At 39.1% G+C, this 24,258-nt stretch overlaps 1 protein-coding gene across 2 annotated transcripts in view; it reads left to right on the top strand.

Moving 5' to 3' along the window:
* The window catches only part of LOC125175639 (serine/arginine repetitive matrix protein 1-like), a 181,338-nt gene extending 176,743 nt beyond the window's left edge, over positions 1-4,595 (top strand). For both annotated transcript variants that reach the window (XM_047876386.1, XM_047876385.1), the window contains exons 4-5: positions 1,404-1,526; positions 4,537-4,595. The gene's annotated coding sequence lies outside the window, so the exon portion shown is untranslated. The remainder of the gene's footprint in view (positions 1-1,403; positions 1,527-4,536) is intronic.
* The last annotated feature ends 19,663 nt before the right edge of the window (positions 4,596-24,258 follow it).

The following is a 24,258-nucleotide window of genomic DNA, read 5'->3' as shown; positions in this document are numbered from 1 at the left end:
CTTTAGAGGAGGTACTGTGAAATATTACATTGCTGTCACAGTCCACGCTTATACTCTGCAGATTCACTGAACACAATGGAAGCAGCTTCTTTAGGGTTCCTATATACCTCTCTTCCTGAGTAGGGATTCAGGTAGGACGTTGGTTGGAATAACCATAGCTTTGCCATAGCCGGTGGCCTTGGGGCAATAACACAACTGATATGTTGCGGACTACTTGACAGATGATCAGATTGTTAACTGTCCCTGAGGAAAACTGTAAAGGAATTTTGTCTTTACAAAATGCAAATATGAATGCAAGTTTTCTGATTGGGACAAGAAAGAAAACATTTTTAAATCCATGGTTTCATACCATGTACTTTGAAGCCTTATTAATCTGCTAGCAGTGCTACCACATCCTGCACAGTGACTGTGACAGGGGCTCCTAGTTGGTTGTATAGTCTGTGGTGTAGTAGACTATGGGGCAGGGACGGGGAGGGGGGTCATTTACCAGGATCCAGTCAATTTCTCTAGGGCCAGAGTGGCAAGTTAAATGAAGATATAATAGAGACCACTGCCCTTGTATCCTTTTTGGAATGTGCTATTGTTTTATATTTCCTTGTCGTACCTGGGGTGGGGGTATTTCAGGGACTTCCACTTGTCCTTCCCCTCTATGATAGCTCCTATCAATAGAACAAGGACCCAATGTGAAGGTTATATCAACTGGCAAGTATGTCAGTTGAGGATTATACATTTGAGGGTTAGGGAAATGATTACTGCATGTAGAACAGATATAGAACAGACTGAGTGGATATACTGTAAGTCAGTGCAATCTATTTAGTAGCTGGGGTTTGTGTGCCCCACTCTAGCAGTGGAAACTTTATTCTGTTCTGTGGGTATCAGTGTCAATGACGAACCTTTGTCCAAAAATCCTTGAAATGTCTGGGTGTTCCCCTTCCCCATATATTCAAGTAAATGGCCATTAATCTTGTTGGGGAAGGACTAGTGGAACGCTTAGTAGGTACCTACCATGGTTTTGCAAAGTCCTTCCTCCTGAGGACCCAGTCATTTCCATAGCCAGTGAGTTCCAGATCTTAAAAACTATTCGGGTCCAGGAACTGAGAAAAATATAATAAGACTTTAAAATGAGATGACCACCTTCAGCCTCCTGCTCTTTTATTCTTGACTTCTTTTGTTTGTATGTAGTAAGCATCACCCTCACTAACTGCTAGTCTATTTTGTCCGTAGAGACACTGCAATTCCTTGAAGGCTAAGCCCCCTTAGCTGCCCCTCCAAACTTGCTGGTCATGAAGCTAAATTTGACGCCCTGGTTTGTAGTATTTAAGCACCCCACCTCTCTCCTATTATCCCCCATTAGCCTGTGTTATTAATAAGCCAAATCCTGAGACCATGTTTCCTCCTCTTAGCCCTGACTTGAAGAGGAAAGGAAACGCCTTTTAGAGATGCTAGTGTCCCTTTCTCCAGCACATTCCTAATGGCTTGTTGAATGGTGGTGTATTCTGAACCCTGCTGTGGAGCATAATCCTGTGGTGAGTATTCTGGGCTCATATAATATGTTCACTCCAGCAAATCTACTCCCCTGAGCCTTTTAATCCCTTTTTCCAATGCCTGTCTCAGCAACTCAGACCTTTTTCCTTTGCACAGTATGGATGGACCAGCACTTCCCCAGGTTCCTAAGAACCATCTAGCAGCATGCTCACTGCAAACTTAGGGTCCTTGCCATATCCCATTAGGAGCCCTCAAGTAAATAAACTCTCATTTATCCAGCCTGGCACCCTTGGTTAAACTCTCAAAATCCATTACAATGGATACACCCCTTGGTCTTGTTAATAAAAGCTATATAATTCTTACGGTTCCTTTGTGATCTAATCTCTATCCTTTCTTAGCAAACCTGGCATAACCCCAGATGGCTCATGCTGGCATTTAACCCTAGTTATCAGCCTTAAAACCAGAGCTGTAGGGGCCGAGGGCAGGCAGCCCCAAGATGGGCTAGTTTGGCATGAACACTGTTTGGAGTTAAAAACAATCAAAACCCAGCAGAGTCAGGAAAAGTTCTTTACTCAACCCCCCTCAACTGCCTGCCTGTACCAGGAAGAAAGCTATTAACAGAGATTCCTCTTTACTGAGAAACTTATCTGCATAACATGGTAATGTTTCTTTTCTAAAAATCACCTTTCACCTTCCTGCTAATGGTCTTCCTTCCCTTTGTATCATTAGACTCTACCCCTCTCCTTAGCTCCTGTGTCATGTTGCTTCATTATCCTTGGAATTCCCATATCTGTGTGGATTCTCCAAATGTATGCTATCAAATTTGCTTTTCTCTTTTTAACCTGTCTCATGTCAATTTGATTCTTAGTCCACCTAGAAGGACCTTGAAGAGTATAGAAAATTCTTCCTCTCAACAAGACAAAATGGGGACATTTCTTGAGGTGGGCACCAGATGCCTTGTGAGGAAGAAACCTTCTAAGTATCTTGCTGTATGAAGTCAACATTAGCCTTCAATAGGGAGGGGATGGCCAACTTTCTCGGCTCTGATTCAGGGTGTCCACAGAGACACTGTCCTCAGGGACACCCAACCATATAGATACCCTCTTGCCATACTTCCCCCCCAACATGGCTTTATCCTTAACATAGTAGACCCTCTGTTGGATGAGTTTTCAATAGTCTTTGAACCCTCCTAATCTTGACTGTCAGATTAGGTGTTTGTTTCTCAGTTGTGCCTGATCTCTTTCTGAAGAATAAAAGGGCCTCTTTCTAAACTATTAAACAGCCCCCATGGTTCTCACACTTACTTTTGAACTTTTTAACTGCCCTACAATGTATCATTTCCCCTGTGTAGTTCATCAATGAAGCAGCAATAGCCAGCCAATTCTACTTTCCTTGTATGTATTGTTACCCTTATTATCTTATATATGCTGAATAGTCCCACTGTTGTTAGCACTTGGGCTTCCTTTTGCCTTGTGTCAGGAGTAGCCTTGCTGCACATGCCACTTAGAATGAAGTCCTTATTACCTGATGAGGGACCATAAAGCAAACTGAGGGCAAAGCACAAACCAGCATACTCACCCCCTACTCCCCAGGAGGGATATGTGTGATATTCCTCAGGCACTCCTGGCTGCCCAAGAACTAAGGACAGGACAGAAAACAAATGTTTAAACCAATAGAACCTCTATCAGTTTACAAATATCTTACTACAATTACAAGAAAAAGACAATCTTATCAATAGCCTAATGTCCAGAAACTCCCTACTGTCTTAATGTTAATGCTTTGCTAGAGGGAAAAACAACCTTAGCTAGATAATAGCCAGGCCTCTAGAAATCTGTGAGTTGTTAGCATATGAAAATCCCTTTAAGAAACTTCCTCATATATATATATATATATATATATATATATATATATATCTCCACTGTATATAACCAGTCACCCTTCACGACCATAGTGCAGCTCTTTCTGCCCACGGGTCCTGTCCCCATGCTTTAATAAAATCACCTTCTTACACCAAAGATGTCTTCGAGAATTCTTTCTTGGCTGTCAGCTCTGAACCCCCAATTACCCCCAAACCTCATCACTACCCAGCTGGTGACTGAACCAGTTCCCAAACCCCATTTTACCACCTGCTTTCTTGGGCCACTCCAAGTACCAATTGTGTTAGGTTATGCCTTTTAAGAAGCAGCACTAACAGCACTTCAACTAGTCTAAGGGTTAACTTGCCTCAAGCTTATGAACTCCTTGCTTACTGACCTAAGTCCCTTCATCTGTAGCAGAACTGCCTTACATTCTTTGACACTTGCAGACTACTAGTCTTGGGGAATGAAGGGCCACTTTACCAGAAGATAAGGGCTGACTACATTTGAAAACAGCTGCCATGGATGTCCACAACTCTTTTCAGGGTCATGTCAACTTATGACTAACCACCTGGGCACCTGCTTCTCTTACATGCAGCTCCCTTCCCTTTTCCCATGCCTTCCCTTTAAAACACTCTAGATTTGCCAGTCTTTGGTCTTTGAGATATTAGTCTGCTATCTTCCCAGATTGCTGCCTTTCCAAATAAAGCAACCTTTCCTTTCCCACCTCACTTTTCTCTCAGTATTGATCTTTGAGTGGCAAGCAGTCAAATCTAAGTTTGGAAATAGTTCTGTGTCCAGTAACATCACCAAGACATCCAGAAATGCATTAATTTTATTGCTGGTAATGGCTGTGAGACATAAAGGGGTAAAGAAGCAGGAATAGGGAAAGCCTTTAGACTACAATTCAGGTCTGACACTTATGAAACAAGGCAGGGAAGAAATGGGGATTGGATAGGAATAGCATGCAACAGAGGTGCAGCTTTGAGAGTCTCAATGAGCCTGACAGAAAGCTCCAGAGCAAAGATTGTCTATCACAGGAGGCTTGCACTGGACAAAATATCCACACTCTTGTATTCCTGTTTCTCTGTGTCATTGGGAGCTGTTGGGGTAGGGTTGTCTGATTCAAATACAGCAACAAATCCTGAAGATGCTACAACTACTGGTTGTCAATGGCTTGTACTTCTCATTACAGGCCCTCAAAGGGAGATCTGAGCAATGCATTTTGCACTGTCATGCTGCTAAAGGTATGTGCTAGAGGCTAGGCCTTTTTATATTGCAGATTCTATATCTGGGATCATTTCCCTTCTGTTTGAATAACATTTATTAGAATTTACTTAGTGGCTTTATTCTGGTTGTAAAACAGTTTTGAATGCTCTTTTTCTTGAGTATGTATCTAGGTATAGAATGATAAGTTCTCTTTTCTCCCCCACTTTAAGTATATCATTTCACTGCCTTCTACCTTCTATGATACCCTTAAGAGTTCAACCATCATTCTAATTGCCTTTATTTTGTAAACTATCTTTCATTTCTGACTACTTTTTACAGTCTTTCTTCAACATTTATAACGTGTGAGGATGTGGTTTTATTTTTATTTTTATCGCTTTAGATTGGGAGTCTTGGCTTTTTAATAACTATAAAAAAATTTTCGCTACTATCTATCTTTTCGTCATGCTTCCAAGTCCTTCTAGAAGTGCAATCAGACAAATGTTAGACTTTTCATTTTATTCTCCATGTCTCTTCTTTATTGTATTTATAAATCAGTCCTCCTGGAATACATTTTGGAAATTTTCTTCAAATTATATTTCTAGTGTAGATAGCGTAAATTAATCAGATTTTTAACTCATATTCTGAATTTTGCATTTTATGTACTGTATTTTTTCTACTTATTCCATTTGGTTGTGTTTTAAATCTCTTGGTCATTCTTTAAAATCTCTTGTTCCCAGCTCATTTTCAAGGATCTCATTTCTGTAAACATGCTTGCTTTTCACTCTGATTATTAATTCTGATATCTGAGATGTTTGTGAGTCTACTTCTGCTAGTTCTTACTCATAATATGTTTTCATTATTATTTGTGGTTTGTATTTTTGTGCCTGTATGGAGATCCTCAATTTTCTTGGAGTTCTCTCTGTGGAAATTCCTAGAATTCTGGGTTGTTCAGTTTCTCAGTAAGGATTGATGTGTTCTTTTCTCAGTATCCTGGAAGTATGACTAATCCTACTGAGAAATTAAATTCTGTGCTTGGGGTTTCCTTGGACCACACAAGTAACTTGAATGCAGACAGTAAATATGAGGACCAGACTAGTTTATGTTTATGTACTCTCAGAAAAGAATTTATCTTCATTTCCCCATAACTTAGTGCCAAGTTTGAGAAGGCATGTTTCCTTGACATCATCTTTTCTGGCAATGTTTCATTTTCTGTTTTTGTTTTTAATATCCTGAAGAAGTCAAAAATTTGGGCAGTGATATACTGTTAGATTCCCTAGGTGGATGGGCTGTACATTTATTTCTTCCTCATATTAGCTCTCAAGAAGTAACTTGAGAATATCCAGTGTTCCACAGAAACTGAAGGTTGATTTGGTACCTACTTATTTGGCATTTCTGGTTTTAAATAATTTGGGGAGTTTTTCATATTCCTTAATTCTGTACCAATCTGTTGACACTTTATAAAAGATATTTTTATATTTCTATTTATTCTATTAAATATTCCCTCCTTAGGGAGAGACTGTTTAGAATATTGAATCCACCATATTTCTGCAAATAAGAAATACTAATAGCTCTTTATCCGTTAGTTTTTCATGGAATCCCAAATGTTTTCCAACTGTTTTTCACCAGAAAGTAAGATTGCATATTTTGGCAACTGGATACTTTAAATAAAACCAACTTTAATAAAACTCTAACTTAGCCCAAAATATTCTTGTGAAAAAAGCTTCCCGTTGAGAAGAAGGAAAAAAGGTAATGTGTGCCAAGAAGAAGCTGTTTGTCACAAAAGCGTTTTTGTATGTGTGTGTTTTGTTTTTAAGTCAACTTGCTGTTTGCTTTGTTATCCAATACAATCTTGATGTTAACAAAATGTTTATTTCTTTCTGGCTTATCCATATTTTGTTCTCTTAGGGCTCTGTTTCTTACTGTTGATCTTCTCTCTGTTCTTTTCCATCCCAACGGAGCCAAAATTCCAAGCTCTTGTGTTGGGGCGGCATTCAGTCCATTGAATAATAGAAATATGCATTTCTAAGGTTCCCATTTACATTATCTTTCCTGTGAAAGATACTGAAGGACAAGAAATTTTCTACTGGCCCCTGCAGGACCTTAGCCCCAACTCTCCCCTCCTCCTGATTGTACCACCAATGGCTGCTCCACAGCCCCACTCTTGTTCTTGCATCTTGTCCCATGATTAACACAGCCTGTTTCCCATATTTTTCAAGGTTTGAAAAATGAAATCTGATCTTCTTTAATAAAGTCTATGAAATCTTAAATGTCTTTCTCCTCTAGAACATTCAGTTTGAACACTTGTCACAGAGCAACTTTTAAAGTAACTGCTTGAGTTACTCCTTTTGTTTTCCTTCTTTCACACCTCTCTTGTTCATTAAATGCTTATTAGTGACCAGACAATGAGTATTCTTGGCACTAGGTTGACAAAGTGAATAAATATGACCTTTGCCCTCAAGGTTTTTTTTTTGGTTTTGGTTTTGGTTTTTGGTTTTGTTTTTTTTTAGTAGAGAAGCAAAGAGTTCCTGTGTGATTTGAGACATTCTTCACATTTCCTGGTAACCAAAGTAATCCAAGTTTGGGTAAACTTAAACTCTACAAATGATAGGAGAAAAGAATAATGAGGGTGCATCTGATTCATCTGGAGATGGTAAGCTTATGTTTCTGGCCATGGAAGTTTCTTCTACAATACGCAGACAGAACACATTTCCACAGAGGAAGACATCTGATCTTCACATAAAATAAGATGCTTTTAAGGAATCTGATCCTTCAACTCCCTTCCAAAATGGGGAGGGAGATTCTGGCAAATTTATATCTTCCAGAAAAATAGGTATGTGAAAGTTGGATGGGTTCATTTACTGTGTTTAAGGAAATGTAAATATTTTAAACAGACCACTGGGGTGGCAATCAAGTCACCATATCTGAAGTTCCCCAAAATGTAAGAGAAAATATTTACCTTTAGATTATTTTGACTTGTTAGAACCTCAAGGCTGAACCAATCAACCTCAAGGGTTTTGACTGTATACCTTGCAATTGTCTCCAGCTCTAAAACTTCAAACTATTTAATAACTTAAGAAATGATCATTGTGTACTCCATTGTTATAAATGTCTAAAATTCATTAAAAGTTAGAGTTCTTCACCCAATAAATTATATACTTTTGAAATGTTATAGATTTGCTTATGCATAACTCTAATCTGAGAATTTAATATACGATAAATAAGACTGTGTGTACATTACACCAGCTGTGTACCTATACTGCTATTTTATAGTAAAGGAAAACCCGATTTGTGATTATGAGAATGGAGCCCTGAGTTTTCCTTGTGGTGGCTGTAACTCCCTTATGCTCTACACCTTGGCTCTGCTGGCAGTGCTCTCTACTTCTGTTCTGCTGGCCTCACTGTAATTCTAGTTCACCCTGCTGTGGAACAATAGGGGAAATGGGAATAAAGACACCAGTAATAATGACAGCATATTATTATATTATTGCAGCAGTGTGCCCCCACGCCCCCATTTTTTTGGTACCACAAGATCATTTAGAAGAGAGTGTTTGTATGTGTAACCATTCTATTCCTATTAGGTAGATATCAAGTGTTATCCTCATTCTGTCACTGAGGAAATGGCCCTATTGCTAGGGACTGGCCCAAAGACACACTGTAAAATCACAGTAATATACGAGGAGCTAGCATTTTAGTAGACATTTGAGGATCTACTATGTGCTAGGAGTTTGTTAACGAAATCAAACTTCTTTATGGAGCAAAATTGCCAATGCCAGGGGGAAAGTTGGGAATGGTACTGAGAGAATATAAGGGTCTGGTAGATATGGAGTCTCCCTGAAACGAGAAGATTCAGAGGAAGTCTTGTAATGTGCACTTGAAAGATCAGATCGACTGGTAGCACAGTTTCATTTCAAAGAGGAGCATTGTCTACAAGGAGTCAAGCACCTTACAAATGTTCTTGTTTAATTTCCTGCACCACCCTATGAGGTAGGTGTTTTCCATGTCTCAGAGATAAGGAAATTGTGGTAAAAAGATCAAACTGCTAATGCGACAGAGAATGACTTCTGCTTCCAGGAAGATCAAGTGGAAGTACTTATCTCTTTTCCTCTCACTAAGCACAAGAAAACACCTGAACACTTCATATAAAACAAATATAAGGCTCTGAAAAATAGAAAGAAGAAGGACAATAGACTAGGAACCCCAGGACCCAAGGAGTGACAGTGTGGAGAAATCCCTGGGTTTTCTTTTAGCCAGAGGTTGACAACCCAGAAATGCCAACAGGCATAGACTGTAAAGGCCCAAACAAAGGCCTTTTCTCTGTACTAAAAAGACCAGGAAAGAAGAAACCTGTCAAGACAGGAAGCTTTTAGACAATAACCCCTCTATTCATGCCAAGCATCACAGAAAAACTGTGGTGGAGAGCCTAGATTTCTGCCTTCTGGAGGCTGTAAGATCCCCCACTGGGGTTGTATCAGGGAAAGCTGAACAAAAAAATGAACTTGCATCCCTTCTAGGCAGTAAGGAGAAACTTGGTCTCACCCAGGGCAGTGGAGACTATGTTGGAGTCTGGGTTTCCACCTCCACTGAGTGGTAATGAAATGGCGTCCTTACCTTCCCTTACTGGATTTGTGTCCAAAAAAGCCAACTCAAATACAGTGTAAAGATAAGATCCAGAGTCTTATAAATTATAGAAGTGGAGAACAGATTAGTAAATTCCAAGGGTTAGATAGGTTGAGAGAAGGGAGGTGCATATATCCATGAAAGTCAATATGAGAGATCCTTGTGGTGATAGATATGTTCTATCTATGAATGCCAATATCCTAGTAGTTATAGACTGAACTGCCCCGCCCCCCAACCAAATTCATATGTTGAAGCTTTAACCCCAGTACCTCAGAATGTAACCATATTTGAAAATTGAGTCTTTGAAGAGGTACTAAAGTTGAAATGAGGTCATTAGGGTGGATCCTGTTCCAATATGGCTGGTTTCCTCACAGGAAAAAAAGGAAATTTGAACATAGACACTTATAGAAGGAAGACCCTGTGAAGACAGAGGGAGAAGATAGTCATCTATAAGCAAAGAGAAACCATCCCTGTCAACACCTTGAGGTGCTCCGCTCACCTTAACTTCAGCCTCTGAGGCCAAGAGACTTGGAAGAAACCGACCCTGTGGACAACTTGATCTCAGACTTCTAGTTTCCGGAACTATGAGGAGGTAAATTTCTGTTTTTTAAACCCATCTGATACCTACAGGACTTTGTTATGGCAGCTGTAGCAAACGTACACACTAGTTATGATCTTGTACTTTGGTTTTGCAAGATGTTCCAGGGAAACTGGGTAAAGAGTACATGGCATCCTTTTGTATTATTTCTCACAAGTGCATGTTAATTTATAATTATCTCAAAATAAAAAGTTTTTTTAAAAGTGGTCTGAGTTCCAAATGTAGATCTCTCTGTTGCTAAAGCTTTTACGCAAAAGTTACTCAAACATTTTTAATATAATTTATTGTCAAATTGGTTTCCATACAACACCCAGCACTCATCACAAGTGCCCTCCTCAACGCCGATCATCCACTTTCCCTTCTCCCCTACTCCCCATCAACCCTCAGTTTGTTCTCTGTATTTAAGAGTCTCTTATGGTTTGCCTCCCTCCCTCTCTGTTTGTAGCTTTTTTTCCCCTTCCCCTGCCCTATGGTCTTGTTAAGTTTCTCAAGATCCACATATAAGTGAAGACATATGGTATCTGTCTTTCTCTGACTGACTTATTTCACTTAGCATAATACCCTCCAGTCCCATCCACATTGCTGCAAATTGCCAGATTTCATTCTTTCTCATTGCCAAGTAGTATTCCATTGTATATATAAACCACATCTTCTTTATCCATTCATCAGTTGATGGACATTTAGGCTCTTTCCATAATTTGGCTATTTTTGAAAGTGCTGCTATAAATATTGGGATACATGTGCCCCTATGCATCAGCACTCCTGTATCCCTTGAAAACTTACCCAAACTTTTGACTCAGTCCTATGTCAGAGGCTCATCACTTCTGAGGCTGAGTTAAAAAATCAGACTATTCAAATTTAGATGATTGGCATGGGTGCTGACATAGAGTCTTAGTAGTGATAAGTGAATATGAGCATTTTGCCATAAATTTTTCTGATTTTCTTCATTGTGGAACAATACTCCTGACTACTTTCTTTCTTATAGTAATGACCCTATCTTATAAATTCAGAGCTTAGAGTAAGGAGTAACCTCAGATACTATTGCTTTCATAGGTAAGTAAAAATACCTCACCAAACCTTAAAGGTAATTGATTCCACCCAGTATCCTATGACTTTCCAAAATTGTCATACTGTATAATTTTGAGTGCAAGTATTTCACAGTGATTAGGAAAAAATTGCTTTTAAATAGATATTTCTGGTACTACATAGACCCTACATGCAAGTAGCTATGTTGGCTCCTCAGCTGAAACATAGTAACCTGAACTAAAGAAATAATAGTCCATTTCCATTCTTAAACAATAAAAATACAAAAGGCAAAAACTTTGAACTCTGGATGTCTCTGTTTCTTATGTGGTAAAGGACTTTCATAAGGAATTTTCAGAGGTAATTTTGACTTTGTGAGTGTTTTGCTTTATATGCTGACTTTAGAAATTAACCTCCTCATAAAATCCAATCCCACTTTGCTATTTTGACACTTCTTTTGTCTGAAAGCATTCATTAACATTTCACATAATTGCCCCATTTCCAGAGCAAGTATATAATTTCCTGCAGAGTGAAGACTTTGTGATGCATATCCAATAAAGTCCATCCTGTCTGCTGGTAGTTGATGCCTTAGTCTTACCACGAGCTTGAAAGAGATTTTCCTGTTGTGGATCCTACTGAATCTTGTTGGTCATCTGCAGCATTAAAATGTGACCATCAGTAGCGACCATTTGTAATGTCTACTCTTCTTCAGTCATTGTTCCTTTAATGACTTCCTGGCTCTTTTCTGAATATATACCGTTAGTGGCTCTTGCCAAGTCAACATAGAATTTTAAGAAAAATTAAGTAAAGTACTTTCATAGCTTGATTTTTACCAAGATAGTCATGTAAATATGAATCTATTTTTATAATAACATTAGAGAATAGGGAAAGCCATTATAATATACTATGAGAACTTATATTTTAGTGAAATATGAAGTCAAAGGATGGGCTTGTTGAAATAAGGATATTTTACTTTCTGACTAAAAAAGTAAATTGCACAGAGATTCAAGAAGAATTTTTTTTAAATCGAGTATATATATTTTTTCCCAAAGTGTTAAGAGCAATTATGAAAACAGATTTCATGTCATTATTTTTCAACTGATAGGACTTACTATTTTTTATGTTCAAACAAACTACAATTTAGAAGTTCTTTAATATTTATGTGTAGTTGTTAAACACATGGATAATTCTGGTGTTCAGCCCATAGAAGAGTAACTATTTCTTCTATGAAGAAGGCCTATTTTAGGCCTTGACAGAAATGGATCCCTTGGCCATTCTATGTAGACTGTATATATGTGCTTTAGGAAGAGCATGACAAAATCTCCACTGTTTGTTCCACAGTGACAGATATTTCAATCAACAGATCTAAGTTCCAGAAGTTGTGTCTTAGTTTCTTTTTTTTTTTTTTTCATATTTGTAACTTAACACACTACATCTAAGCCTTTAGTGACCAGCAATCACAGCAATGTTTACATTCAGACTGCTTGATGTCTGGCATCTGCCAAATATTCTAAAATGACGTTTGTTGGCTCTTAAATAAGAAGCATTGTGGCCAGTTGATCTGCTGGTCTGCACAAGCTGAATAGAATTGTTCCTTTTGTACTATTATTTATCCTTAAATTTGTCTTTCCAAATCAAGAATAGTCTGACATTCAGCAGTTGGTTTTTCTTGATCCTGTGCTGGTGGGTGATGCTTTTTTTGTACCAGAAACAAACAAATATGAATAATCATGTTCCATCTTTATAAAATTCATGAGAGGAAAATCCCTATTAACACATATGTTTGTCTATAAATAAAACTGGTAAATGTCGATATTATTGCTTTAGAGCTCAACGCTATAAGACATCATCCTATTTTCTTCATTTAGGAAGACTTTTTTAAAGTCAGCCATCAATATACCTAAAACAAGAAGCCATAAAAATTAAATATTTACTTTTTATTAGAAAATATAGGATGAAAAGAAACCGGCCCTAAAGCTTTATAGACATGGAACCCTTGTAAACTGATCCTAGAAATGACACTGAATAAAAATAGCTACTTCCAGCTCTTTTAAGTCATCTGTTGAAGATCAATTTACGTATTTCTCTTCATATTTATGCATACATAATTCTTCTTTAACAATCATTACCTTCAGGGTGACCACAGTTTCCTATTACTAAGCACCTAATGTGTGAAAGTCTCCACAGAACTTAAAAAGGTTATACTTGATATTCAAATGTTAAATCTATACCTGTTGTTTGTAAGTGGAAAAAAAGATGAGTATTGAGATTGAGTCTGGTGATTAATAGGGTAATAAGAAGAATGAACTAGAAAAAATCAAAACAATGTGTTTGCAGCCTGTTTTAACTTAGGTTCCTCTAGGAACTTAAGCCATGATAATGTTCTTAGGAAGAAGAACCTAAGATAAATTTTTTTATGGAAGTAGTTGACTTGGAGGAGTGAACCCAGGGAATAGGGGAGGGACCCATGGGAATATTAAAACAAGGGAGGAGGGAGAGCTAACCCAAAGGTGTGCACTTGAGTTGGCTGTCCCTGTGGGCAACAGGGGTTTAGTCCTGGTAAGGATGCTTTAAGGAAACACATAGAAGACCCATCAGAATTGTCAATCGTAGACACAGGAGAGAGGAACAACCCAACCTCTACAAACTAGGATTAACATTGGGGAGTGTTAATTTTCTCTTCTTCAGGATTTATACCATGAAGCAGAGAATCCCAGAAACAAACAAGACAGACACACACTACAGCTGACATGCAGTGCTGTCAAGAGCACCTGTACACAGCCAATGGTTGACTCAGCAATGGTCAGAGCCAAAAGGTGGGCTGATGGGATACGGGAGGGAAATGGCAAATATGCAGTGCCCATCTTTGACACTTACTCATTAGGTGCATCATTTGTACACTCTTTTTTTTTTTTTTTAACGTTTATTTCTGAGACAGAGAGAGAGACAGAGCATGAGCAGGGGAGGGGCAGAGAGAGAGAGAGACACAGAATCTGAAACAGGCTCCAGGCTTCGAGCTGTCTGCACAGAGCCCGACGTGGGGCTCGAACGCACGGACCGCGAGATCATGACCTGAGCCGAAGTTGGACGCCCAACTGACTGAACCACCCAGGTGCCCCTGTACACTCTTTTTTTAAAGTTTATTAATTTATTTTGAGAAAGAGAGAGAGAGAGCATGAGTTTGGGAGGAGCAGAGAGAGAGAGCAAGAGAGAGAGAATCCCAAGCAGACTCTGTGATGTCAGAGCAGAGCCTGATGCAGGGTTCCATCTCTCGAACTGTGAGATCATGACCTGAGCTGAAATGAAAATTCAGATACTTAACCAACTGAGCCACCCAGAAGGCCCTCGTTTGTCCATTCGTAGTACCTGTTTCCTCATCCCAGAGGAGGCAGAGGGTAACCTACCCTGCCTGTTTCCCTGGGTGATCATTTAGGATTTATTAAAGGACTTGGTAGCAATTTACAGAATAAGTCACTACAAAACTGAAGGTAGTTGAGGCTGAGCTAGACCTGAGACATGTAGAAATACAGAGAAAATAGAGAACAAAGAGGAGGTCACAGAAAGAATCTAGAAGGCCACGAGAAGCCTCTGCATCTGATGTGGCAGCTCTGTAGCAACCATGGACCAGAAAAGGAAGATGTGCACAAATGATGACAAATATCACAGTTAGCATCTTGTAAAGTAAATGTGTGAATTTAATAGGTCAAATTATTTACCAGCTGGGATATTAGGAGAATGTTCCTTGTTAGGAATAAGTATTGATTGAACTGATTTAGCAAATGCCTAATATATGAAGACTGTAATGTCTAGTCTGTCTCTCAGACCAATTTAAGATCTTTTACATTGCAGTCATGTCTGTCTACCCTTCAGCTTTAGAGATCAAATTCACTTTCTTTTGCAGTGTTTTGACAATTGAAAGTCTCCAGTTGGGTTATTAATTTCAGTCCTATTTGATCTCTGAAGACTCAGCCAGCAGCTACTCTCCCATCCTCAAATTATATGACAGTTATACTTTTATTTCTTCAGAACTTTTGCAAATTTAATGAGTGCTAAATGCCAACATTACTTTAAATTTTCTCTGAGCTTTAGTGTAGGTGCATGTTCACGATAGATATCATCAAGGCTAACAACATTCCATATGTTAGATCTTCTTCCAGAGACTTGAAGATATTATGGAAGAACTTCGCAGTGGAGAGCCTGAACTGGTACTTGGAATAAACAGATATCAAAGCCTAACAGCTGAATTTCTTCAAGCAGTGGCCTCTGGGCTTCCCTAATATAGGATCCTAATGGCTCATCCTACTTCCTTCAAGGTACCTCTTCCGGGAGAGATAGTGACAAGTACATCACAAAGGAGAGAGGTATGTGACCTAAAACTGTCTATTTAGTCTTCAATTGTGGCATAAATGTTGTAGTAACTTTCCCTGTGACATAAACCTCAGAGAAACTCTTATCTCTCAGCTGTTGACATTCTTAAAAACCTTAATTCTATTTTTGCTTCAACATGAACAGTCTCTGCATAATATCTTTGTGTGTATATGGCATTTCATCCTAAAACTTCAAAAATGTTCAAAGAATATCTAGTTCTTCTGTTATGAGATTCTGTGAAAGTCTGTTCTCCCCATGTGAATGCTTTGGGATCTTAGTATTCCTGAACCTAACATTAGAGTGGCTATAATGTACCAGGAACTACATGGCCCAGGGGACTGAGGGGTAAAAGCTGGGATTGCCTGAATCTTTAAAAGAAGTCCCATTTTGATCTTATGTCACTGTTGATCTTATTAAATAATGATAGAAATTGGCATGAGTGACTTTGGGGATTCTGGGAGCAGGGCAGGGACCTCCAACTCAGCTTCCAGTGGGTAGTAAAAGTCTCACCAAAGACAGCTCCTGGGTAGAAGTGCAAGAAACAGATGGGAAAGTAGAGGAGAGGAGTTCTCCAAATGTACCCTGTCCTTTGCTTCAAATGTCTCCATGTGGCAGGAGGAAAAAAACGGATGTGGGAAGTAATGCACAAAATGTAGAAGGCTAGGCAGAGCCAGATGATCAAGGGCCTTGAGTACCTGGCTAAGGCTTGGATGGTATCCTTTGATCCAGACAGAAGAGCCCTGTTGAAATCCCATTGAGAGCCCATTGTCTTCATAAAGTATCTTTTTGTTCACTTTGTAAATTTGTGTCCATGCATCCAACAAGCACAATACTGACCACCTACTATGCACTAGTATGTAATAGGTACAATGATAGTTATTGGGGATACAGGGGTAAGTAAAGCATGGATCCTAGTGTCTACTGCGTGTGTGTGTGCGTGCGTGCGCACGCGTGTGACAGAGAGGAGAGAGAAGGAAACACCAATAATTTTAATAACAATATGTGATATGAAAACATAAAAGACAAACACTGTTAAGCTCACCCCCACAGACTTGAGGGAAGTCTTTACAAAGAAGGCTTTTCTCTGACTCCAACTTTGTTAAGCTTGGGTGTTCTAGCAACCAGAACTGCAATGAGAATTGTAGATGCAGATAAACTATGACTTTGTGTAGGATTATGGTTCTTTTTCATAGAACTGTCAGCATTTACTGCAACCAGAAGCACACTTCTCTTTGTCACTCTGCAGCAAACAAGACAGGTTTGCTCTGGATGTGGAGTATAGAGCAGTCTCACCCTGTAGGGTTGTGTGAATCATGACTTTTGATGATGTGACCGCTGGCACCCATAGCATGGAAATCATAGAAGTGCCATAGATCAGTGTTTTGCTGCTCCATTATATTATTTGTAATGGGGCATTCTGATTTCTCGACTTTAAAATCTATAAAGACCCCCTGATCTGGGTGGGCTTTAATTTGAAAGAAGTCCTGTGTTACATCATTGGTTTCTTTGATCTGTTATGGATAATTAACCAAACATATCATAGACTTTAGTCTCTGTTTCACACTGCATACCTCATCCCTGCTTCTTTCAACTGAATTCAAACTTTACTCTTATGGACTACTTAGCATTCAACTGAAAGGCACAGATTTCTAAGTAAGGTAAGAATTTCTTCTAAGTTGTTTATACTTAGATCTTAAAATTGGGCATGAATGAATCAAAAATACATGGTTTTACTTGATGCTTTATTTTTCTGTTAGGAAAAAATTGTTACTGGCTATTTAAATTGATTTTGTGCCAATATCTATAGTACATATGTGTAAAACAAATGCTTAAAAAAGGTTGTCTTGAAGAATCAAGCTGAGATATTTGAAATAAAAGAATTCACCAAAGGGGCACCTGAGTAGCTTCCGTGGTTAAGTGTCCAACCCATGATTTTGACCCAGGTCATGATCTTATGGTTCATGAGTTCCAGTCCCATGTCGGGCTCTGAACTGGCAGTGTAGAGCCTGGTTAGAATACTCTCTCCCAGCCCCTCCCCTGCTCACTCACTTGCTTTCTTTCCTTCTATCTCTCTCTCTCTTTCAAAATAAATAAACATTCAAAAAAGAATTTACTAAAAGTGATGAAATGCAAAAGATTAAGGTCAGAATGTTCTGATAAGATAGTGAAAGGAGGATGAGAAGTATCTGTTTTGAAAAGTATTTGGGGGAGAGGTGCCTGGGTGGCTCAGTCTGTTAAGCATCTGATTTTGGCTCAGGCCATGATCTCGCGGTCCGAATTCCAGCCCCGCATCAGGCTCTGTGCTGATAGCTTGGAGCCTGGAGTCCGCTTTGTATTCTGTGCCTTCCTCTCTCTCTGCCCCTCCCCTGCTCGTTCTCTGTCTCTCAAAAATGAATAAATGTGAAAAAAATTAAATTAAAAAAAAGTATTTGGGGGAAATTTATGTCTGAGGGTATATTCTTATTTACACTGTAATTGTTCATCTAGTACACTAAGAAGACTTGTTAGCTCCCCCAAGGATACACTTTGCCCCACTCTGTGTGGAAAAAAGGATTGTGGATGTGGTTTTCTAGCAGAATTGAGTGATCATTGAATTCTAAAATAAGAAACTGAAGTCTACTAGATATTTACAGTGTCTCAAGGGAGAGTCATTAAGTTAATCTCGTTTGTTTTTTTTTAATGTTTTAATTTATTTCTGAGACAGAGAGAGACAGAGCATGAGCAGGGGAGGGGCAGAGAGAGAGGGAGACACAGAATCGGAAGCAGGCTCCAGGCTCTGAGCTGTCAGCACAGAGCCCGACGCGGGGCTCGAACTCAGTACTGTGAGATCATGACCTGAGCTGAAGTCGGATGCTCAACTGACTGAGCCACCCGGGTGCCCCAAGTTAATCTCGTTTTTAATGCCTAAGAAAGGATATCATAAGTTAAGATTTAATTCTCATTAGGTTCCTATTATTTGGGACTTTGGACAAAAAAAAAAAAAAAGAAAAAAAAGAAAAAGTACTGAAAGATACTTTGGATTTTCTGTGTTACCAGTTCCTGACAAAGAAAACTTGAGTTTCCTCACTTCTTGGAAATTTGGAGGAAATCATTTCTGTCAAGAGCAGTAAATTGGTGTCATCTCACACATTTATAAGCATATTTTAATTAAATGATGTAATAAGGTGTAGTGCTGAAAATCATGGTCTCCAGGGTCAAATAATCCTTGATGTGAATACCTGCTTCACTGTTAGCAGTTGTGCACTTTTCTCTGAGCCTTAGTTTGCTACTCTGTAAAATGGGATAGATAGAACCTCCTAGTTTTGTTGTGAAGATTAAATGCAATGTTGTAAAGTCTTGGCAAGGTTCATGGTATGTAGAAAGTGTTCAATAAATATTGATTGTTATTACTTTAGAATACAGATATAAAAGACAAGTAATTTTCTAGTTTTATTATAACATGATATTATGATGTCGTGTAACACTTAATGTCCTGAAAGTTTGATGGGTCTTAAAGTAAATTAAAGTCCATAGTTGAAGACTCTGTCTGGTTTCAGGGCCCAGCCCAACAGCGTGCTCTATCAGTTGGCCTGTGTTGTCAATTGATTCCTGGATTTAGTTTCCCTCCAGATGATTTGAAGGGACCACAGTTGTATGAATATTTTGATCAATAACCAGGGATCCTGGGTGGCTTCTCCTTGCTGTAGTCAGCAACTGATGTACATTGTACACTAAGGCATTAAAGGTGTTTTTCTTCCTGTGACTGCCAACCAACTGGAAATTCCCAGAGCCTTGCCTAGGAGTGGAAATGTTTTCTAAACTGTTACACGACAGCACCCTCATCTTTGAGACTTTGAATGAATCTCTGTAACCGACTTGAAACATGCAAATGCCCGCCCCCCCCCCCACCCCTGCCACCTAGTGAGAATGAATATCTTTTCTCTAGGAGGCCCCCTAACAGCTACCTAGGGGCCACCAAAGAGCCCTGTTAGTTTGGCTTATTTTAAGTTTGGGGAAGACCAAACTGCCTACTCAGGTAAAAACTGTCTCTCAACTTCTCCCAGGCGAGACTGGCCTTTGGGTACACACTCTCTAGGGCTCTGACCTGACTTCCTTACAAAAGAAAACTAGGATCCAAGTTTGTTCCATGTAATTGGAGCTAAAAACATATGTAGCCCTAAAAATCCTGCTATTCTGGTTTTCTTTAACTTCGGATTTGTCTTTCCAAGCAGATACTATCTTTCTAAAATATGTACACCTTTCACTGGTATTCAGTTGTGGTGTTTATGTATTAAAAACCCCTCCAATTTGGCCCAAATTAAAGTTCCCAATCCATATTTTAAGGTCTCTTTTACTCCATGATCTTAATATATATAATATATATATATATATATATATATATATATATATATATTCTTTCTTTTGAGATAGACTTTACCCTTGGAGGCTTTCTTTTCTCTGGGTGTTCGTATCTACAGCTCTCTGTGACAGTGCACCCTGTGCCATCCCTCTCTGTTGCGAAATCAGATGTGGCTAGCTGGGAAAGCTTCTCATCTCTTCAGCTGCAGATTTTTTTTCTCTGTAAAACCTGCTACGTGACTCTGCAGAAGCTTACTCTTAAATTCTGAGTAATGGGGGTTGCTCTTTCTTTGCTCTTGGAATCTTGTAGTCTTTAATTGCATTACTCCTTATCAGCCATGTAGAGTTCAAACTGCTAATCCCAACCAATAGGATATTAAGATTCAAACTGGAGATACATAAGCAAATGTACGCTTACAGCTCTATTGCTTTAATACTTTGTTTCACTCGGCATGTCTTCTCCATAGCCAGCCTGGTTCTGTCCTACACACCATCTTTGACGTATGGGGTCCTTGTAATCTAATTTAACCTAGATGAGAAGCATTGCAGAGAACACCTTCTGAAGAGAATAACCTTCTTGCCTTACCTTTCTATCCCATCCTCTGTTTTCCTTAGCTATAATCATTAGAATGTACTGACAATTACAGCAAATCAATGTTACCAAGACTGACTTTGGTAATATTCTCTCTACAGGATGTTAAGGCTTAATATCATTTCAAATTATGGTTTAACATCATTTCTTCTCTTGGAAAATATCACTGTCTTATACAAAGTTCAGTACTTCATTGAACATTCTATTCCCGGTTATATATTTAAAATTTTACTTATTGTTTTGGGACTACCTAACGCGTATTTTTTTCTTCTAAACCTATTATGATTAAATTGAGCCCTCCTGTCTGTGCTATCCCAGCCACACAATCCCCATTTAAGTCTGCATTTGAAATATTTAAAAAAGCATTTTCCCATGTTTAAATAGACTTCCTTAATTTATATATTCTTTGAACTATTTCATCTATCATCTGATCTCTAAAAATTTTGTTATACCTTTTTCAAAGCTGTGCTATATATTCTTTAAAAAAATTTTTTTAGTGTTTATTTATTTTTGAGAGAGACAGACAGGGGTGTGAGCAAGGGAAGGCAGAGAGGGAAGGAGACACAGAATATAGCAGGCTCTAGGCTCCAAGCTCTCAGCACAGAGCCTGACACAGGGCTTGAACCCAGGAACTGTGAGATCATGACCTGAGCTGAAGTCGGATGCTTAACTGACTGAATCATCCAGACAGCCCAAAGCTGTGCTATATATTCTTAAAAACCTAAAACACTTAATGATCACTTACCTCTAATTATGTGAGAACACTTTCCATAACTTTTGAGATAACTGAAAAAATCCCCTCACAATATGTTTCTAAGTAACACAGGCAACAGGTGAAAATATTTAGCAAAGCTGTCTCATTTGTTTAGAACATTATAATGTGAATTAATACAAGACAAAGGTGCCTCTTTTTATTAGCAAAATGTTTAAAGTACCTAATGCTGATGATATTGAGTTATGATAAGCATTTCTGAACATGGCAAGTGGGAGATTATATTACAAACCCCTTCTTGAAAGCAGGATCTCAGTAAATATAAAGCATGTATAAACCTAGAGTTAATATAAAATTTCATAAAATGATAAGGAACTGGGGTGTCTGAGTGGCGCAGTCAGTTGAGTATCTGGCTTTGGCTTAGGTCATGATCTCACCATTTGCGAGTTCAAGCCCCGCATCGGGCTCTGTGCTGGCAGCTCGGAGCCTGGAGCCTGCTTTGGATTCTGTGTCTCCCCTCTCTCTGTCCCTACCCCTGCCCCGGGCTCTCTGTCTCTCTCAAAAATAAATAAACATTAAAAAAATGCTAAGGCACAATATACAAAGCACCTTATTTCTAGACCTGGTGGGTTACTGGAAAGATTATCTCCTGGGTGTGGGGTTCGGGGGATATATATTGGAATAGAGTTCTAAGGGCTAAGATGGTAACTGTTGTTAACTTTTTCATTTGAGATACATTATTTGCCTGTGGGACCTGTAGACAATAAACATATAGATATTTTTTATTCCCAAGATTTTATCACTTTTAACTATAAGGTAAAAAGCCTTTGGTAACTTCTAAAATTCCATCTGGTAATTATTGGTAAGGGGGACTCATTTCTGAGTTCCAAGGTACTTATACTGGCTAAAACTTACTGTGTACATACTATATTCCAGGCATTGTTTCAAAAACTTTTATACACATTAATTTGTATATTAACCACCTCTGTCCAATGCCACAGACCTAAGTGTAAGAGCCAGGTTTATATCCCAACATTCTTATTCCTTATTGGTCTTTCTCAACAAGGTCATTTGTGGTATGCTTATATACCTTCCACCCAGATGTTATCAGATGTAGATAGCTATGGTCTATGCTATATTCTCAGTTGCCATAACTATTTCTGAAGAGTTAAACTTCAGGAATAGCTTTCACTTAAAAGGTATAGATTTGATATTTATCCATGACTGAGAGTGTAGTCAAAATATTTATCAACCCTTAAGGCAGCAGCACTAGCCAGTCAGTGAAGACACCACCTAATCAGATGCCCCATAAACAACCAGTGAAATCATATGGATGCAAAGTGATTGGGTATAAATCTCCTCCATGACTAACTCATTCAGGGATGTCGATGTGACTCAAGAAAATTAGCAGGTACGTTTATCATTAACAATGTGCATTATATTTAAAGATAGCCTATGGAAATCAGAAGATTGTGGTGGAGCAGGAGGACCCTAAGCTTGCCTCGCTCCGCTGATACAACCAGATAACTATCAAATCATCCTAAATACCCCAGAAATAGACCTGAAGATTGGCAGAACAAACTTCACAGCTAAAGGTAGAGAAGAGGCTACAATGAACAAGGTAGGAAGTGCAGAAATGTGGCTTGGGAGAAAATGGATTATGGCGTTATGGTGGAAAGGGAGCCACAGTCACAGAGAAGGGCAAGAGACAGGTTCACACTCAGAAGAGTACATGAAAAAAATAAATCCCCATAGTAATTGGCTTGGAGAGCAAGAGGGCTTGAATTTCATGAGTTCTTGCAACCAGTGGGGCTTAAAGCCTGCAGTTTTAAAGGCCAGTGTGCTTGACTCTGGGAGAACTCAAAGGACATTGGGGCTGCTCTTAGAGAGAAGGCTGGCAAACAGCCCACAGACATACAGTTTGGAAACAACAACCTGAAAAGTGCCTGGGGCACACAATGGGGAGGTTAGTTGCTCATCTTGGAGTGGGTCCCAGAGAGGCAGTGTTCACAGAGACTCTTCCAGGAACAAAGGAACTGGCAGGCACCATTTCCCTCCCCTGTTTCTCAGCATAAGCATAGGGCCACCTGTGGGAACCAGTGCAGCACTGACACTGGCTACCTAACTTGCTTTCACCAAGTCTGGCACCCCCACGCTCCCGTGAAACCACTCTTCCCAGTCACACTTGCCTCAGTCCCAGCATGGTGGGCCCCCTCCTTCAGAAGACTGGCCCAAGCCCCTGCCAACATTACACTTTCCAACCCGGAGTTTTGAGAGGCCTCAGTTCCAGCAGTGGCAACAGGTCTTATTTCACAAGCAGACTAGAGCACACCTAGTTAAAACGTGCCACATTCAGGCAAGGGACAAAAACACTACCTGCAACAGGCAAAGAGAGCTTCTGTAGACAACTGTCCTGAAGGATAAAGCAGCCAGTACACAATAGCAGAGAACATGCAGCACACATTGGAGACACTCCCAGAAGCACCAGGCCCTGGGGCACAGAGGACACTATATGGCAGGGCACTACAGGACCTCTTCTTCATAAGGCCATTACCCTTAAGAACAAGAGACATAGCTGATTTTCCTAACATACAGAAACAGGCACAGAGACTTAGACAAAATAAGAAGACAGAGGAATTTGTCACAAGCAAAAGAACAGGACAAGGCCACTGCTGGAGACCTAAGAGAAACAGATATAAGTAACATACCTGATAGAGAATGTAAAGCAATGATCATAAGGATGCTTTCTAGGCTTGAGAAAAGAGTGGAAGACATGAGTGAGTGAGACTGTTAATACAGAGATAAAGAATAACATAGCAGAGATAAAGGGCTCAATAAAGGAAATGAGAAACACACTTGATGGAAAGAATAGCAGGCTGGAAGAAGCAGAGGAATGAATTCATGACCTAAAAGACACAGTAATGAAAAGTAATCAAACTGAACAAAAGAGAGAAAAAATAATTATGTAAAATGAGAATAGACTTAGGAAACTCAGGGACTACATCAAATGTAATAACAATTATAGAAGTTCCAGAAGAAGAAGAGAGAGAAAAGGGGGGGACAGAATTTATTTGAAGAAATAATAGTTGAAGACTTCCCTAATGTGGGGAATGAAACAGATACCCAGATCAAGGAGGCATAGAGGACCCCCAACAAAATCAACAAAAGCATATCCACACCAAGCAATATTATAATTAAAGTGGCTAAATATAGTGATAAAGAAAATATATAAAAAGCAAGACAAAAGAAGAGTATCAAATATAAAGGAAATCCCATAAGGCTCTCAGTGGATTTTTCAGCAGAAACTTTTCAAGCCAGAAAGGAGTGGCATGATATATTCAAAGCAGTGGATAATAAAAACCTGCAGGCAAAAATACTCTATCCAGCAGGGTTATCACTCAGAATAGAAGTAGAGATAAAAAGTTTACCAGAAAAACACAAACTAAAGGAGTTCATGACC

This window comes from Prionailurus viverrinus, chromosome C2 (genome assembly GCF_022837055.1).
Source record: "Prionailurus viverrinus isolate Anna chromosome C2, UM_Priviv_1.0, whole genome shotgun sequence".
NCBI lineage: Eukaryota > Metazoa > Chordata > Mammalia > Carnivora > Felidae > Prionailurus > Prionailurus viverrinus.
Note: the sequence above shows the minus strand (reverse complement) of the source record. Positions and strands in the feature narration are given on the sequence as shown.